At 42.3% G+C, this 9,623-nt stretch overlaps 1 protein-coding gene across 1 annotated transcript in view; it reads left to right on the top strand.

Moving 5' to 3' along the window:
- The first annotated feature begins 8,910 nt into the window (after window positions 1-8,910).
- LOC140321637 (galactosylgalactosylxylosylprotein 3-beta-glucuronosyltransferase 1-like) overlaps window positions 8,911-9,623 on the top strand; it is an 86,827-nt gene continuing 86,114 nt past the window's right edge. Inside the window, exon 1 of the mRNA XM_072398402.1 lies at window positions 8,911-9,174. The gene's annotated coding sequence lies outside the window, so the exon portion shown is untranslated. The remainder of the gene's footprint in view (window positions 9,175-9,623) is intronic.

Genomic DNA, 9,623 nt, shown 5'->3' with positions numbered 1-9,623 from the left:
GTACATTAAATAGGGGTTGCAAATGACAGACAGATACAGACAGTGACACAGGAGGAGGAGAGGACCCTGCCCCGAAGAGCTTACAATTCAGCAGGTGGGGGGATTAATACACAATAGGATGGCCTTGCTGCTCTTTCTCATATGAGTCTAGACCACCTCTGCACCCCCATGGTTTCTTCAGGCAATGTCAATCCTCCCTATCTTCTCTTTTTTTACCTTCAGGTGAAGTTTTCCTTTATGGTGTATGTTTAATGATAAAATTCTTTCTCAACATGAATCTGCACAACATTGGTAATTCTTTGCATCTGAAAAGCCTCACATCATGACCCAATTACCTGAGACCTTTACCTGTGCTCCATGGATCAAGTATTGTTCCTTCAGGTCTCAGCACCAAAACAGGAGGAACATTTGATAGCAGTTACCACCTTTACGGTCAAACTATTTGTCCCTGGGCTAAAACAAACCCAGATACATGATACTATCTTATCTCCCAATTACTTAGGAACCAACCCTAAGATGACTCCCAATGCCACAAGTGTGTACAACATTGCTGCACAAACACAGGTTTGTTCTCTCTCAGAAACCACATCTAAGGATTGTAAGATATAGAACTTTAATGAAAGATGTTTGTACAAACATACAACTTAGCATTAGACATTTTGTGTCTATGGAAAAAGTGGGAGCATGTAAGTTTTCAAGTAGGCAAATGTAAATGACCAAGGAAATCCTTCCTGGTGGACTGACTTTGCCCCGGGGACTGTCAGCCACAATGAATTTGGGAGGCAGAATGAGTAACCAACAAACATATGAAAACACCTTCTAATCTAACCATAAATGAAAGGATTGCCTGGCACTCTCCAATGTCTGTGGACCATGGGAAACTTCTGCACCCATTGTATTCAGATGTAAATTTTACAAAAGCTTTAAAGCAATGCACCAGCGTGACCGTTCTTCCAAGCACAAAATGGCTTCATAAATGGTTTCACAACTTTGGTGTAGAAGTACTTTAGAGGACTTTACAGGGTCTTGAATTCAACCCAAAAAAACACCTTTGGAATGAACTACTCTCCAGCCACATTTCCACTGCCCCAGACATACTCCAAAATGTTTTGGAAAGACATCCTGGAAAAGTGGAATCTGTTGAAGCTGCAAAAAGGGACCAAGTCTGTATATCTGTAGATGGCAATGGTTTTGTAATAGTATGTATAACAAGCTCATGTAGATGTAGTGATCAAGCGTCTACATGCTTTAAACCAGTGTTCCTCATCCAGGGTTCCTCCAGAGGTTGGCAGGGGTTCATTAAGCAATGAGCAGTTTGTGACTCCCGGGTCAGATTATTAGATATCAATAATATTTTTGGTTATCTATAAGGGTGACATTCTTCCCAATGTCCAACATTGTAAGATGCATTCTTCTCATGACCCCATGCCAATGTACTGTGAGCTATGGATATAGTAGCTTTAACAGGGGTTCCCTGAATACCTGAAAGTTTTTTCAAGGGTTCCCTAACATTAAAAAGTTTGGAAAACTCTTTTTCAGACCATAAACTTTAATTGACTGCTGGTATGTAAGGTTTGTATTGTGGCAAGACCTTGCAACCCTGCTACAGTGTTCCCTCATCTCTGACTAATCTGCATGCTCACGGTTGCCAGTTGCAAACATAATTACATATATTAATTTACAAATGCATGCAACAGTATAAAGCAATATGAAATTCATTATATTGCACCCGTGATAAGTCCATCATTTCTTTCACTTCACTTGCTAATGTAATTGAAGCCACGACAGACACAATGAATGCCATGCTAACTCATTTAGATGTTGTGCTGGGTGGCAGAAGACAAGGATATAGAATGTTAATCCCACGATAAAGTTGCTTATAACTAAGAATGAGATGCTTCGCTACCCAGATCTCATTTTCCTTTCTGTGTACCTGCTTTGTTGAGTCAGGGGAAAGATGTGATTTTTGTTGAGTTGTGCGATCGGTTTAATGGTGTTTGTTTATAAGCTAAGCTCTTTATAAATGTTGGAGAAGTAAGAAGGAGGAAAGTCGACACTATAGTATGTGCCAGGAAACAAAGATTTATAACAGCCATTATTCCACAGTAAAAGCAGTCGCAGTTTATAAAGCACAGTAAAACTCTTAAAGCTCTAATTTGATTTTTATTTATTTAAAAAGAACAATAGCCCTGCAGGGTTTGAAGAAAAACAAAATCAGCTGTCAAGGCACTGCGGTCCTTCTTACTGTATTGTCCAGTGTGTGTCTGTCAAGGCTCTTTGTGCCCAGCCCAAGGTCTGTCTAGGCTCCTTGTGTCCATCCTCAGGTCTGTCAAGGCTCCTTGCGTCCAGTCCAAGGTCTGTCAAGGCTCCTTGTGTCCAACTCAAGGTCTGTCAAGGCTCCTTGCGTCCAGTCCAAGGTCTGTCCAAGGCTTATTGTGTCCACCACAAGGTCCAGCCGAAGGCCAAAGTTCTTTCCCAGCAAACAGGTTTTGGAGGCCTCCCCTGAGCTACCCAGGACTCAACTTCCAATTGAAGCTCCTTCTCAAGCAGACAACTCCTGAATCCTTTCCACATCTTCTAAAAAGCCAATGAATCATGATGCTCTTTTTCAGCCTCAATAGAAGAATAAACTAAAGGTCCACACCATTGAAAACTTCTTAAGATTCTGGACATATAATACAGCAACTTGATTGGTTTATACCTTCCTCAGATTAATGTAGTCCAGTTGACCAGAAACGACACACATTTAACATTTACTGTTCTCCCAATTGGAGTAAAATGTTAGGTGGTTTTCTTCCTGATTTTTCCCAATTGACTTCCTTCCCTGTCCTAACTCTACAACACCATGGAGGACCCAACCTAAGCACCTCAATTTCTATTAACAGTAAGGAGAAACTTGAACACATTTTTACCTATCAAACTGAGACTCATTTTAATCCACCATATCAGGAGTCATAAAGGCTAAGACATGTGCGTGAAAGAAGTCATAGTCCCCCTGCAGATGGGTGAACAGGAACCATGAACCTTAATGGAGTTCGCATTTAAGATACATTCCATGCATCATTCAGAGCCCTCCCATGACCCGAGAAGCAAGAAGAGGATCTCTGATATCATATGGCTGAACTAAAGATTGCTCAAAAAACAGATAAATGTAAAGATAAAAATAATGAATGACTTCATGTGCTCCAGGAGGGTGAGAGGCTAGAAACAAGGGGACCTACCGATCCAAGATCATCTAATATGGGTATGGTGTGTGCTTGTATACCGATCTGTGTAGAGCTGGTCTGTAAATGCTCCCCAGTCCCTATGGGTCTGGTGTTTAGATGATCCTGTACGTCTCTAGAGCTTATCTGTGTATGATTCCTAACCTTTACAGATCTGGTCTGAACATATTCTCTACAGACACCGATATTTGTGCATTCTGTGATCTACTCCAGACATGCTGCACAACCTCTCTAGATCTGGTCTATAGGGGTTTCCCAACCTCTCTAAATATAGGTTCAGAAAAAGGAATTCTTCAGTCAGGTCGGTTTTCCCAGTACGCCAATCCTTATTTTGGGGGTTGCCCATGTTAAAAAAAATTATAGCAGTGTTACTCAACCAGAGTTCCTCCAGAGATTGCTAGGGGGTCCATGAGCGATGAACAATTTGTGCCTCTCGGGTCACTTACCACTGATGCCAATGATCTTTTTGGCTATCTGTGACATTCTTCTCAATGGCCAGCAATGTAAGAGGCTTACTTCCCACTAACCACCATGCTAAGGTACTGTGAGCTGTGTATATAGTAATTATAGCAGAGTTTCCCTGAACACCCAAAAATTATTTTGGGGTTTCCCATGTTAAAAAAATTTGAAAATCACTGTGTTATACAACTGCACCACAGATTAGTGATTTCCACCATAGTCAAAACCATAAAAAGCCTACATTTTCATGTTTATTGCAAGAAAGATTTTCCATCAGTTTGATCACGATGGCACCTGTGTTCTGTAGAAATCTTAAGGAACAACAATCATTAATGGACTGTGATAAGAAAGCCTTCAGCTTTTATCCTTTGGCACAGAAACCCATATTCAACAATATGCCCAGGGGGTAGGAACCTTGCATACCAAGCAAATATATCAGCATCAAAACTACAAAAACTGAAAAATAAAGTAACTGCATGCATCCAATGCAGGAACTATATAACTTCATTGCTCCTCAAGTGCATCTCAGGTAGATGCCAAGATCCTGGCTTGGTGAGGACTCCGTCATGTAAATCCTGGTGCCTTTGGCAGTACTTGCTTGTGATTATGAACATTTGAAACAGAATGGCCTCTAATCTTAGGACTTTCAATTCAAGGTTGACCATCAATATTGCAATCTAATCACTGGGCAGAGTAAAAGCCTCATACTGATATCACTCTGGCCTTTGCAGCGCTGGATCCCAGGTTCGAATCCCGGCCAGGACACTATCTGCATGGAGTTTGCAGCTTCTCCCTGTGTTTGCATGGGTTTCCTACCACATCCCAAAAACATGCAGTAAAGTAAATTGACTTTCTCACAAAAATTGTCCTTAGACTATGTTAATGACATATGACTATGGTAGGGATATTAGATTGTGAGCTCCTTTGAGGGACAGCTAGTGACATGACTCTGGACTTTGTACAGGGCTGCGTAATATGTTGGTGCTATATAAATATTGTGTAATATTACTGCTTCCAACACAAATCTCGTCATCTCATTCTAGGAATAGTCACCACGCTGAAGCTCAAGGATAACTGTTGCACATACTGGCGTATCAGGAATTTATTTTCAATAGACAAAGACACTGACCTATGTTATGAATGGCCTTGTAAGGGGTCAAAGCTGGAATAAATACTTTTCCTTTCGATATGTTTATTCATATTTGTAAAGTTACTGAGAGATCCAATTTAAACAGTTCCATAATGTACGCTTGCTGTGTACTGAGTTATGTTGGAGTACTGCTTTAATGCGATACAGAAATACTGAGCGGTATTTAGAAGGAGATGCATTCCGCTTCTCTGTGTCCTTGAGCGTCGGTTCTTCCAGTACTGCGGCACTCAGAAACAAGCCTTTGATTTCAGGCCTTTTGTGTTGCTGACACACTGCACAGCTATTGTGCCTTCGGCAGCTTCCACCGTTAGTACAATCTCACAATGGGAAGGAGGAAGAAACATTCCGGAATTAACTGCGTTTACCATCTTATACTCCATCTGCTAGAAGCCGATCTTCCATTGTCTTAGGCACAATGTGGAACCTTTACAGGAAAAAAATACAGCAGGTTGTTCAATTTATTCCAGGGTGAATATAATAATGATGGTTACCTTGGGAAGCTGTGCCATGTGTTTATTGAACATGCATTTTCAGTTATTAAAGAGGAGCTGGGATCAGATAGATTTTTTATGCTAAGTACTTGCATGCAATGTTATGTAATATTCACAGGTATTTACACCATGAAATCACAGTACTGCCCCTGGCTGCATCTGCCCCTCTTACCCCAACGAGTATTCCACAGACACACGCCATCTGCTGGCAGAAGAGTGAACACCTCCTGACTCAGGGGTGTCAAACTCAAATACACAGAGGGCCAAAATTAAAAACTTAGACAGTCACGGGCCAACCTTGAAATTTATTGAAACAATTGAGGAAATGTTTCCTTCTCATTAGATATAAACCCTTTTCATATGGAAACAAGGAGATTTTGCTTCACATTCAATCTGGAACAAGCTTATAATAGAGAAGGAGGCATAAATGTTTTATTTAATTTTATTTAAGAAACAATCTTATGCCTCTTGCTCTATTTGTAGCCTTTTGAGTTAAATTTCAATGGCAACCTTTTTGCACAGGCTAACAATATTAATAACAATATTCTTCTATGAAAATCCAACCATTCAAGTCCATGCCTTGGAGTAGCAAGAAAAAATACAGCTGAGGGGGAGTGCTGGAAATGTCAGACGTGGCCAATGCCGAGCTAAATCTTATGAGTGGCCCGCCGCTGAAACTCCCTCTTCATTGAAATAGCGCCGCTACTAAAATTCCGGGCATTATTTGCGTTTATAAAACAGTCCTATGGGGGCTAAACATAGACAGAGAGCCCGCTGGTGAATAGACGCGAGTGATGCCAGGACTTGTAGTAGCGCCGCTATTTCAATGCAGCGCATATTAAGGATTCCTTTGGGAGCCAAAAAAAGACATTGGGGGCCAAATTTGGCCCCCGGGCCAGAGTTTGACACCCCTGTCCTAACTGCTTTTGGTGGTGGGCCTTGGTTACCTGCTGGTCACATAACCTCCATAAGTGACATAAGGAAGTGACCGGCAACAGGAAATGACCTGAACAAGTAATGGTGCTAAGTGTGCCACTGCACGAGGACCCTGGATCCTTCTCGGCCAACAGTGGGCCCAAGTCAGTTCTGCAAAGGGGCCCACTGTTGAGTACATCTGCCATTGAGGAGCGGGTATGGCTGCCCCCAAATACATGGTTTGTAAAACTGTCTCTAATCTGCCAAACAATATATATAATATAAATAAAAAAAAAAAGATTCCCCAGATTCTTAAGAAAAAGAATATAGTTCCCTTTCATGAAAAAAGAGATCAGAAGTCACTTCCATATTTGATGCACAACATGTCAAAGTTAAGGGCCCATTTACCCCAAAGAATTATGGTACTTGAATGAGTTAGTAGCACAATAGTTTCTCACGCAAGTCTCTACAATAGTATGGATCATAGGTGGCTGTGGCCCTCAGCAGTCCAGGAGCCACAGAAGATCCACTGGTGAGCTGCCAAGGATCAGTGAGTCTGAACAAGCATTGCATAATACTGGCAGGCCATTAAATGAGCTAGTAAATTCACCAGAACATTGCGGGTATATAGCAAAATACTGGTGTGAACCCTCCCCTATGGAAGATTTCTACACACTATTTAAGGTATTGGTAAATGAAAATCTACCAGTAGCATATTGATGTGTTATTATTATTATTATTATTATTATTATTATTAATAATAAATATTTTAAAATATTACATAAAAATTAAATATTTGTGTATTTATATAGCGCCAACATGTTACACAGCGCTGTACATTAGATAAGGGTTGCAAATGAGAGACTCTTCATCTCCCTATTTATCTTCTTTCTTCTTCTCCACCCCTCCCTCTCTCTCCCCTCTTCCTCTCCCTTCTCTCCCTCTCTCCTCTCCTTCTCTCCCCTCTCTTTGCTCTCTCTCTCTCTCTCTGCCCTCTCCCTCTCTCTGCCCTGTCTGCTCTCTCTCTTTCCCTCTCTCCTCATTTCTATGAAGTAGTAAAAAGAATAAATCGGGCCTGGAGGACCCAGCCCAAAAGAGTTTATAATCTAAGAGAAGGGAGAAAATCGAACATGATTAGATGCGGATAGTAATGATGGGTGAGTAGTGAGGGTTTAAGAAACAGAAAAGACGGGTAGGTGCGATTGAAGCTTTGGGTTTTAAGGGCTCTTTTCAATCTGAAGATAGCAAGAGCAAGCAGATGGGGGAGAGACGTACAGAGAGTCAGGGCAGCTCTGGAGAAGCCTTTGGACTGTGCATGGGAAGTGGTTATGAGTGAGGAAGTCATTAGTAGATCATTGGAGGAGCGAGAAGAGCGGCCGAGGATGGGGGGGGGGGCGGAGTATTTTGGTAGGTGGGACAGATTAAAATGCATACATAAACCATGTACAATACAATCTGCATAAAATGCACCACAAATTAACTGCACAGGTTTGCAATGGCTCTTTTAACATTACAGAAATTACTCCGCTAATCAATCTGGGACCGAACACATTGTTTATCTCGGCAGTTTTGGAAAGGCATGTGAGACCTTTAAAGGTGGGGGGAACTGCTAGAATAGTAAAAAATGTCCCATTATTGTTGTATTACAATATATAATAGCAATGATTTACTTTGGCCCTTAGCCTAATGTAAAAGCACTGATGTGTGTTACTGTTTGTTGTCTTTTTTTAATCCCTATGTATTATTTTTAGATAAGGAAGTCATACTTGTTTCATGTGGGCATTCTGTTTCCCACTGCGCAGTGCTACACAATGTATTCTATACACTGTTCCTTCCCACATTGCAAGTCTACAGGTCATGTGACTTGTTGGAAACAATGCTCTCCACATGTGGCTGATGGATCATGGCACAGCTGTTAGGAAGTGAGTGAAGGCGTATCAAGTCTCTGCTCCCTCTAGTGGCCACTTTTACAAACTGCTTTCTTTACCCTGTATACCCCAAAGTCACCCCACTGTCCTGGAATTGAATACCCCATATTTACGACAATGTCCCCTCACTGCACTTCCCAAATTTACCCCGTCAAATTGCTCAATACTTTCAACTGCCCCCTCGGGGTACTTTACACCCCAGATTTACCCTACTTTCCCTTTAATGCAATCCTCACATTTATATAATTCTCCATTTGCTGCACACCCCAGATGGACTTCACCCCCTCCCCATATTTACCCCACTACTAACCCCCACACAGATTCACATCCCCCACTATAGGACAGAGATCTCTGACCAACCCCAGTCATACTGCAGTTTATTATTATTAAACAGGAATTATATAGCGCCAACATATTCTGCAGCGCTGTACAATAAATAGGGGCTGCAAATGAAAGACAGGTACAGACAGTGATACAGGAGGAGGGGATGACCCTGCCCAGAAGAGCTTACAATCTAGGAGGTGGGGGAAGGTACCCCAATATCTCCATTCTGAACATACTCCATGCACCTTCTCCTGTTCCCTGCCCCCTCCCCTGTCCCCCAGTCTGCTCAGACTCCCGACAGCCCCTCCCCCTGTCACTGCATGCCTAAGCAGCAGCCAATCAGATGGCAGCACAGCCCGCCCTGCTCTCCATACGTCCCCGCCATTCAGATTTAAATGCTGAGCCCCGCAGACATGAAACAATCCGGAGATACATTGTAACTCTTCTCAGCCCCATTTAAGGTGGCGCCGCAACTGGCCCGGCCATCCCCATTCACACGTCAGCTCTTGCTCGGGATTCCTTAAGAAGTGGCATGGAGTGACCCGGGGGAGGATGAGAGCAGATCGGCTGCTGTAATAACCTATTGAGAGCCAATCGGGGTTCAATCAACATCTGTCTGAACAATCCGTCCACCTTGCGTTTCCGAAGGCTGGGGAGAAAATGATCCAATCTCCATCAGCTAGGTAGGATGATTCACCTATCCCTACATGTCTGCAGGTGTAGATTGCAAGCTCTGCAGGCCAGGCCATCGCTGCTTGATTTTAATGCCCTTGGTGGGTTGCATGCTGCATGTATTGTGTCTTCCTGCTGTGCAAAAATCTGGAGCAAGGCTGAGATGTGAGCCAGGCTGGATTGCAAGCTGGAAACATGATGATTGCTATATGATGGAATGATGCTAATGGAACATTGTATATATGTAGGGTATAAGGGACACTGATCCCATCACTGATCCCATCACTGATCCCATTACTGATCCCATCACTGATCCCATTACTGATCCCATCACTGATCCCATCACTGATCCCATCACTGATCCCTACAACCCAGGAGCTTACAATCTAAGACTCACATTGATTCCCATGTCTGTAATTATTCATAATCATCTGCATCATTTTTACACATATGTAACAAT

The sequence above is a fragment of the Pyxicephalus adspersus genome, chromosome 1 (genome assembly GCF_032062135.1).
Source record: "Pyxicephalus adspersus chromosome 1, UCB_Pads_2.0, whole genome shotgun sequence".
NCBI classification, from domain to species: Eukaryota; Metazoa; Chordata; class Amphibia; order Anura; family Pyxicephalidae; genus Pyxicephalus; species Pyxicephalus adspersus.
Note: the sequence above shows the minus strand (reverse complement) of the source record. Positions and strands in the feature narration are given on the sequence as shown.